This window comes from Pinus tabuliformis, chromosome 5_2 (genome assembly GCF_031772625.1).
Source record: "Pinus tabuliformis cultivar Carrire ecotype Pingquan chromosome 5_2, CPIR1, whole genome shotgun sequence".
In the NCBI taxonomy this organism is placed as follows: domain Eukaryota; kingdom Viridiplantae; phylum Streptophyta; class Pinopsida; order Pinales; family Pinaceae; genus Pinus; species Pinus tabuliformis.
This window is the reverse complement of record NC_142306.1, coordinates 807886772-807896329: the sequence shown is the minus strand read 5'-3', so window position 1 is coordinate 807896329 and position 9558 is coordinate 807886772. Positions and strand designations below refer to the sequence as shown.

General features: G+C 37.9%; 1 pseudogene across 1 annotated transcript; it reads left to right on the top strand.

Annotated features, from left to right (window-relative positions):
• The first annotated feature begins 1813 nt into the window (after positions 1-1813).
• Positions 1814-3056, top strand: LOC149161777 (glycine dehydrogenase (decarboxylating), mitochondrial pseudogene; annotated as a pseudogene). The gene is made up of 2 exons (XR_016261450.1): positions 1814-2028; positions 2727-3056. The product of XR_016261450.1 is annotated as a glycine dehydrogenase (decarboxylating), mitochondrial pseudogene (transcript).
• The last annotated feature ends 6502 nt before the right edge of the window (positions 3057-9558 follow it).

Below are 9558 nucleotides of genomic sequence, written 5' to 3'. Positions count from 1 at the left end.
AACATTTGCATGTAACATCAAAAGTGTGCAATATTAACCATTATTCTGGGGCTCTTAAAATATCTTCACATTCGTGAAAAATAAATTCAATTCATGGTCCCTCAATTGCAAGGTACAAACTCTGCATCTTATTTAAGTATTTTTCATCTCAATACTTTTAAAATAGAATAATTATGTATGCTTACATTCAGCATTCTCCACTATAAAAGAAAGGATTCCTTTCATACATGCATCAAAGGCCTCAGTATATTCATTCATGTGTCTCACCAAGATACACAACCACAGAAATGAGAAATGACTTGTAAATTTTGCAACTGACATCAGTTCTTGATAAAATAAATTTCTAGGCCTCAGTGTTTCCCTGGCCAAAATTATAGATAAGAGATTGAACACCTGAAAATAATTAGCATGCATACTGTTATGACTCGAGATAACTGGATATGGTGAATTAACCAATGTTGCGAAAATCATTATCAGGAGTAAATCAGCGAGGAGAAAAATTGTAAAAATCGGAAAAAATAAAAAAATCATGATTTCTTTCTCAAAAATTCATGATTTTTTACCAAAAAATTGCGATTTTTTTATGTTATCGTGATTTTTACAACACTGAAATCAACACACTACTACCAAGCAAACACCTAGTTCCATAACATCTAGAGAAGCAAAAAGATGAGAAGAATGTTATACATCTAAGAATAGTTAGTCACAACAGACTAAGTAGAATGCAGTTATAGTTAAAATAGATCTAACAAAGAATCCTTTAAAAAATTTATACCTTGGAGAAAAAGGATCCACACAGCTCTGGAGCCCTATACCATCTTGTGGCAACATAGTCCTGCACTTCATCAAATATATACATCTTAAAAATGGGAAATTTACTAACTAAAGTACAACAATCAAAATCAAATAGAGAATTTAAAATAGTATACGGTCCAGAAGATTGTTGTGGGCATGTCATTGAAGGCAACTCTTGCTAAGCCAAAGTCACATATTTTTAGCTTGCAATCAGAATTTGCCAAAACATTCTTCGGTTTCAAATCCTGATGATACACATTGGCTATAAGAACATAAAGTTGACAAATTAGAGAATAGAATTCACATTTCTTCTTCCATACTAAGTTCCCTGAAATGGGAAGGTGCTTCACAGTCACAATAGATTCTTAAAAACACAGTTAAAACTTAACATGAATATTTTAACAGGATCGATGTCCTAAACCAGATGCCCTTTAGTACACAAACGAGAAAGAAGCATATGCACTTCACAAAACACTAAAATATTTATTTTTGGAAGTGAATAAAGCACAATTGCAATGTGCAACTGCTTGAAATGATTTGTAAATACAATGCATGGGGCAAATACAGAGATCAAAATTGTGAATCCTCAAATTGACTAACTCTTGCAGTTATAGATGAAAATTTGAGCATTTGAAGATTGAACCATTATTCTGAAAGATTGATTTCTAATGACTGAATCAAACTAAACTGGTTTGAGGGTTAACCGGCCACATATGTCAAATTGTGGTAAAAAAAGTGATCCTTAGACTTGTGAGCAATTACAAAACAACAATGGGCCTCTGATGCCTATAGTGGACATTACCATGGTGAAATAAATAGGGACTTCAATCAAGAGTATAAATAGCTGATGTGCCAGAAAATGATTAAAATAATTATTGTTTAATAACTTGGATTACTCTGATTTCGTCAGGAATGCACATGCCAAAGGTGTTAAGGTTGTCGTGGCAACAGATCTGCTGGCTTTGACAATGTTGAAGCCTCCGGGGGAGTTTGGAGCAGATATGGCCATTGGATCTGCACAGAGGTTTGGAGAGGTTTGGGGTTCCAATGGGATATGGAGGGCCTCATGCAGCTTTTCTGGCTACTTCCCAAGAGTATAAGAGAATCATGCCTGGTAGGATTATAGGAGTGAGTATCGATTCAAATGGCAAGCCCGCTCTTAGAATGGCGATGCAGACTCGGGAGCAACATATTCGGCGAGATAAGGCCACCAGCAATATCTGCACGGCACAGGTAATATGCATATCACAACTTTGCTGAATAGTTAACAGAATATATGGATTAATATTTGCTTTTGATACTTAACAGAATTTATGGGTTAGTATTTGCTTTTGATGGATTTTCCTCCCTTATATCAAAATGAACTACGCACCTCCGCTAGTAAGCCAATGACCTTATGGAGACTCCGCTAGTAAGCCAATGACCTTATGGAGAGGCCAAAGGTGAAACCTTTTACCCTTCATCTTGCTCCTTTATTATTGAGGGTTGGTGATTTTGGAGAGTGTCCCAGGTTACCAAGACTGCTATGATCAAAATTGTAAGCAGATGAATTACTATGATCGAACATTCATATGCTGTTGGTGTAGACCAAAAACGTAGGGCTGTGTACTAAGCACATAAACGCTTTTAAGATTTGAGCCCTGGGTTTAGCCAGCTCTAAATCCAAATAAAATTCCCACAGTTGAGATGCACCAGTGAAGGACCAGAGTATGTAATGTAACAACAAACTTTCTATACCGTTTTCTTTAAATATTTGAGCTTTTATTTCTCTATGGTTGCATGTTGCCTCAATTTTCAATGTTTCTTCAAGTTTTAACTTCAGTTGTTTTGATGGTCAATGAGGGTCTCTAGCTTAAAATGTTTTAATTTTGATTTTATACGACATATTTGGACGAGTATGGCTTTGATCATTGAGATCTTTTTGTACCCAGGCCTTGCTAGCAAACATGTCTGCGATGTACGCAATATATCATGGTCCAGAAGGGTTGAAAAGGATTGCAGAGCGCGTACATGGTCTGGCAGGAGCTCTTGCAGTTGGATATTGCACTTGGATTGTCAATACATCTGTAATGCAGAAATACATAGAAAGAAAAGAGCATACAGAACGATCTCATGGTTCAGATTGTTTTATCTATAAAACTGGAGGAAGGCAAAAAGGAAATAGGCTAGCCGCTATACATACATATTATTTTTCACACAGTAATTATGCGTTAAAAAATAGTGAGAATAAATTAAAATTAGACAAAACCCCTACAACATAAAAGCAAAAATCACAATCTTAACAGAACAGTAACCGAATATTGCCTACTCACATAAACAGCCCATATATCTAGTGAATATAGTCAGCAATGAGCATGCATACACCCTTTCCCAGGTTTAAAGTTTAAACTTATTTAGAAATAAGAATATTAGCAAAAGAAATCTACTAGTATGTATGTACTTCAGAGCTCGTAGAAGCTGGTACAGGAAAAATTGATAATCTTCTGGCCTCAAGTCATCATTTGCCTTAATAAACTGGTGTAGATATGATTCCATAAGTTCAAATACCACATAAATGTCTTTGAATTCCCGCCTAGAGGGCGGTAACATAATGTGCTTGATTTCGACAATATCAGGATGCCACAGCAGCCTCAGAAGCTTAATTTCACGTAAAATCTGGGTTGCATCAGAAATATGTTCAAAGATATCATTTATTTTTTTTATTGCAACTTTCTCCCCAGTGTGAGTATCAATTGCAGAGCATACAACACCGTAGCTCCCTTTTCCTATAACCTCCTGAATCTTGTAGCGACTTGCTTCACCATATTCAGTGAAAAACTCAACCTCTGTAGGGGTCTGCATCAGGTGAATTACATCACAATCAGATTTTAAAACTTACATCATCTTCATAAAATGTGATCTGTGATAGAAACCTGAATATTTGAGTAAGAAGCAGATAATAAGATCTAACAGCAAGAAAAATATTAAGCAGAGCAAAATAACAGGTATGATCTAGGCCTGAAATTTCCATGGCCAGATTTTCTCCCAGATGAAAGAAAGCTAACAACATTCCCTCAAAAGCATGAAAACGGTATCGAAATTGAACTACTGTGAGTAGTGACAATCCCAAAGGTTGCTTCAATGAACACTAGTAGCTAAAACATATACAGGAGTAGGAACATTGGGTTTGAACAAACCTATGTAATTCACAATTATGAACTATTTCATTATTGGGACACCGACAAATAAATTATTTTCCAGTTAAACATCAAGAAAAGCATTATCAGTACCACACATGACTTAATGCCTATGACCTCATTTAAAAAAGGTACAGCTATAACTAAGAATTTGAACGGAGGCCTGAACCAAACTTCAAAGTATTACCCGAACTGATTTATCTTCGCGGCAAAGTAGGATGTTCAGTTAAAATTTTAAACGGAGACCTGAACCAAACTTAAAAGTATTGCCCGAACTGATTTATCTTCATGGCAAAGTAGGATGTTCAGTTAAAATTTTAAAAACAAACTGAATGAGAAAGATTTGCCATCCTTTGTTCGAATACAGTATCAAACCAAAAAAGTGGGATCAATTTAAGCCTATAAGGAACTAAACATGCAAAATATGAGACGATGGAACTATCCTTGCCTCAAAATAGCAGAAAGCGGAATTCCCTAACATTTGGGTGAAAACTTAGTGTTCTTCAAAGAGGCATGTGAAGCATAACTGGAGGAAAATAATATTTTGCCTAAGATTGTGAAGGTGAACACCCATGAATTGATAGTCAATGAAAAGGTCCAATGCATCAATCACCTGGGTAAAATAAAAAACAACCACAATAAGCTGGATTCTTTAGGTCAACGCATGTCCAGATGTCCATATCTCTATATAGTTTGTTATAGCGCACATATATTTGTGATCAAATTCATGATTTAAATGACATAATTGATGAACAGATTTCGATTTTCAAGACTGAATGCATGATTTTCCTTCTATAATTTGAATAGATGCAAACAAGGAAATGCGACCCTGCACAATGTGGCATGTGAAATGCTTTAGGTCAAGAAATGGAAGGGAGTCCGAAACATAATATTCTAAAACCGTTACAGTTATTAGATGCCAAACATGACAAAAAACACCTCCCAACTAAAAAGGGCCTTGATGCTTGAAAGGCCATTCCATAGTATGGCTTCTGTTAATTTCCTCTTTAAAAGGGAAAATTATGATAATATTTTTTTATCAAAGAAGGGCAATGCATATTCAGTGTCAAGCTTTTTATTCTTATTGGTTGGTTCATCAATTCTAGTAGCCCTGTGAATGAAAACAAATTATTTCATAAAGGGCAGTACGAAAAGAAAAAGCAGCATGTCTTGCAGTAATCGAATCATAGACATTAAGATCAACCCCAGACCAAGGTACTTACTTTTCTTCTCTGATCTTGCTACATAGTTCTTTGTCTCTGTTCAATTTTAGATCCACGCTGTATTCTTATGTCCTGATGCAAGGCCAATGCCTCAACTATCTGCGAACCTTCCTGGAACCGCAAATACCAAATATTTTCACATGGGCAGTGTTTCAAATGAGAGGAAAAAATTAGCCTTTTCTCAACTTGGTCTGTACGTCAGCCACATTTGACCCATCTGCCTCTGCTTCTGATAAAAAACCCACTGTTTATCTTGATCCTTCCATTAATAAAAAATTCTAGATCTACTCTCCTGCGCTCATTCATAGAGAAACAACACAAGCCCATGGCCTGCAAGGCCTGCGAGTGCCAGATATCTGCATTGCCAAAAAAACAAGAAAAAGCAGGAAAATTGTCCTTTCGGCCCCTATACTGCTCGTCACTCACTGATCTTCAATGTACTCGATCGCAGGGGAAATATTGAAAAGAAATACACATTGGGGTTTGGGAACTGAGGGTCTTAAACAGACGGTAGTCGAGAATGCGCGGCCCTTCCCATCCTCCTGGCCCTCCTTTGCAGAAAAAGCTCGTGCAGCACAGGACAGACTGGCTAGGTAGATGGACGGGCTGCGCTGGGTTTAATTAATTTTTTAATTAATAACTGTTTTTTAATGGATTTTTGGACGGCAGAGAATTGTTGAATCGTCTAACAATAGATCTAACGGTTAAGATTAGGACAGGGAGACATTTAGGGGAGTTCATTTCAGAGGGAAACGCCTTACGGCGTAATTACTTTGGCCTTGATATTATTTGTGTAATTGTGCAACTCAAAGAATTTCTTCATTCCAAGGATCCAAGCCTCTGCATCTTCTGACTTCTTCACATCTCCATCAAAAGTAGGTGGTTTGCTTTCTTAAACTCATCTGGCAATATCCCCTATCACTCCTCCTATAAGGATGGTAGCGATGGCGATCATGATGCCTATTAGAACCATAACTAGAATAATACCTATATCCATCACCTCTCCTATCTAGAGTATCGAGCAATCTACCATCTCTGACTATGTCATCTTTATCTGACCTGTGACCACCATGAGACCTACTACCATATGCCCCATTAGTCTTTTCATCTTGTCCATGGCTGATCCAAAGTGGCCCTTGTCGCTGCAATTCTGACAAACTCTAAAGAAGTATTGCATTTACCTCTGCTTGTTTCTCTTGTGCATGTATGATTATGTCATTATTTGCCTTAAAACTCCTTATTTCTTCCTTCAAGCTTCTCAATGTATCTGCCAAATCAGAATAGTGCGCAACACCACGCTTCTCATTTGATTCATAGGGAGAGTCTTTGTAGTCTACCATCTTGCTAGCCATTTGATCTCTTTGCTGCAAGGCATACTATGTCAGCTAAACCAAATCACAATAAACCAACGTACCTTAGCATAGCTCGGGGAGGATACCTTGTCTACAAGATCATCAAATCAATGTGATATATGTATAACATAATCATGACAACATATAGACATATAACAAATAAGTGCATCAACACCTAAACATCATTATAGCTAGAGTCCAGTCATCAATGGATGACCATATCAATCACACGTACCATGACCTCATGCATGATAGTTACAACCATTACGCCACTATACACATGGCCACAATTAAATGTCAACATGCTTAAGCAATGCGTAACCAACGACACACATGCATAAACACATGTACTCAAGCATGGCGATCAACACTTGTAACAAAGCATACACGAATGATACATGCAACCAATGATTCAAGAATGTAACCAAGCATACGAGAATACAATCGAGCATACAAAATGATACATGTAAGCGACATATAACATGTAACCAATCATACACTCACGACGATGCATCCCATAATAATGACAATAAATTCGACATGACGACATCACTACAACCATAATAAACATCATGCAAATGCAACTAGCGCATGGAATACAAGTGTAAGAGAGACACATGCAACTGACAAGCATGCATGACCAACACATAGCCCATCCAGTCCGAGGGGTGAACCATTCTCTGATACCACTCTGTACCACCCTCCTCCCACATCTACCCAAGTAACTGACCAACCGGGGTAAACATGCGATGAGAGGCTACTATGGTTGGATTCAACCTCCTATGTGACCTTAAGGAAATGGAATCGATAGAAACAAAACATACATACCTTCCACATCAGCTACAGGACCCTTGAGAACCATGCCAACACTTCAGGCAGCTTGCCCCTGGGTCCCACTGAAGCTTTTGATCACTTGCCCTTTGGCCGCTCTCATGTTATAGGCACGACAACGGCCAAGGACCTCTGGACGCTCTCACAGGCCTGCCAGCCAATGTCTAGGGACCAATATGTCTAGTTCTATGCTAGCATCCCCAGGATTTGAGCCACTTTTTTAGGCCCAGAGCCCAGGTCACTGCCCAAAATTTAATGTCACCTTCAGATCAACAAAATAACAAGGAAAAAATGATGCAAATGTAAATACCTGTACAAGCACTTAACCAGATCCCTATTAGCCATGGCAGACATTTCGTCAAACATATCACAAACATGTAATCTACAGGTGTAAAAAACAAAGTTAAGCATAGGGATCTCATACTTATCTGAAAATCGCTAAGAACCATTGTTCCCTCATATCATTTACTGCATTATCATCCATCAGGACATAAATACATTGTTCATCCAATTACAAGTAAAAACATGATGAAAGCCATACATAGTCTCTGTCATAAAACACATATGTAACCAACACAATAGAAGCAAAAATACGAATGAAATCACAACCATATAAACCACATATAATCCAGTACAATGCTCATAGAAATACAGAGGGAAATAACCTTTCATTAATGATGCAAAATCCAAACCCGGGATGGGACTACCATGTTCCACCCGACAATAAAATGGCCGAGCCAAATATCTCTTCAACCATTCACCCTTGTGCCATATTCCAAGCATGAATGTGGGACTCAAACCAAAAGAACCAACCAGGGCATACCGAGGCTAAACCACCTCACCCTTAGCAATAGAAACCATGCTTTACAGTAATCCATCCCGGATCACTAGGCCAACACAATAAACATGTCATAATAGGCTTTACCATGATCTCCACTCGATCATTAGGCCAAATAAGCATGGATGCCACTGGATTTCTCCACCTACACTGTGAGGGATCTTCCTGTCTCCTAGTCTCTCAGGCTTTACCGCAATCCAAACATGGATCACTAGGCCATAAACCGAGACCCACTCTCCACCTTAACCACATATCCCAAACCCGAGATTACTAGGCCCAACGAAGAGCAAACCACCTCTAAGATTTATCGTATATTTTTCCATTCACTAGCAAGGATTCCTAGGCCATCCGAGGCAACACAAAATCTGACTTTACCGCAACCCACAATCTGGTTCAGGGGTTACTAGACCACGTGTTCTATTATTTCGGAGATCCACCTCACTCAACTTCGAATCCACGACAATCTAACTCAACCAAAACATGAGAACCCCATCACACCATGGCTATCTGGAAATGGAAAGGCTAGGCTGAAAACACTGCCACACCTGGAAAAACCCATGCCATAACAACAAAGAACCATATGCAATACCATGCATGCCAAATCTAGCAAGGAAAATACACATGCAAATCGATACCTACAAAGAATCCTGCTGTAGCTGCTTGATCCTACCTTTCCTGTTGCCTTCTTTGCCTTTCTTGGTCCAATGCCAAAATGCTCCAAGAAAACTTTTAAGTGTCCAAGAGTGTGAGAGAGAGAGAGAATAATGAGAGAGCTCCAAAACTAAACTGACAAGAGGTTACCAACTGATCCTCAGGATCCTTTTTATGAATGATGCTTCTATCTTCTTCATTTTCCTCCTCACATGCAACCTATGAGCTTTCACCTCAATTTTCTCCTAATTTCCATTATTTCACAAATAAATTTGCCAAAAATGTCATTTTGTCTTTCCAAAGCCTTAGCCAATTTCCTTAGCCTTAATAACCAAATGAACACCCACTAGGATGTCTTGCCCAACATTCAGCTTGGAATAAGTGTCCCAATAACCATGGTTATTATTTTTCCTTTATTAACTTTTATTACATAAAATTTTCACGAGAGTTGTTACATTTAATGGGAATTTTAACCATAAAACTTTACCATTAAAAATTAATCTATTTTACGAATACTTCAATTATGGAATTTCAAAAATTGAGTAAATAGGAAACTTTATCTCATTGAATTGAGACTTCTGTGATCCATATCAATTTGTTGAGGAATCTTCGGCGAAAATCACATAGAAAAACTTTTGTCGACGCGTTTCGAACCAGCCAGTGTGGTTCATTTTCTAATTCATACTTTATAA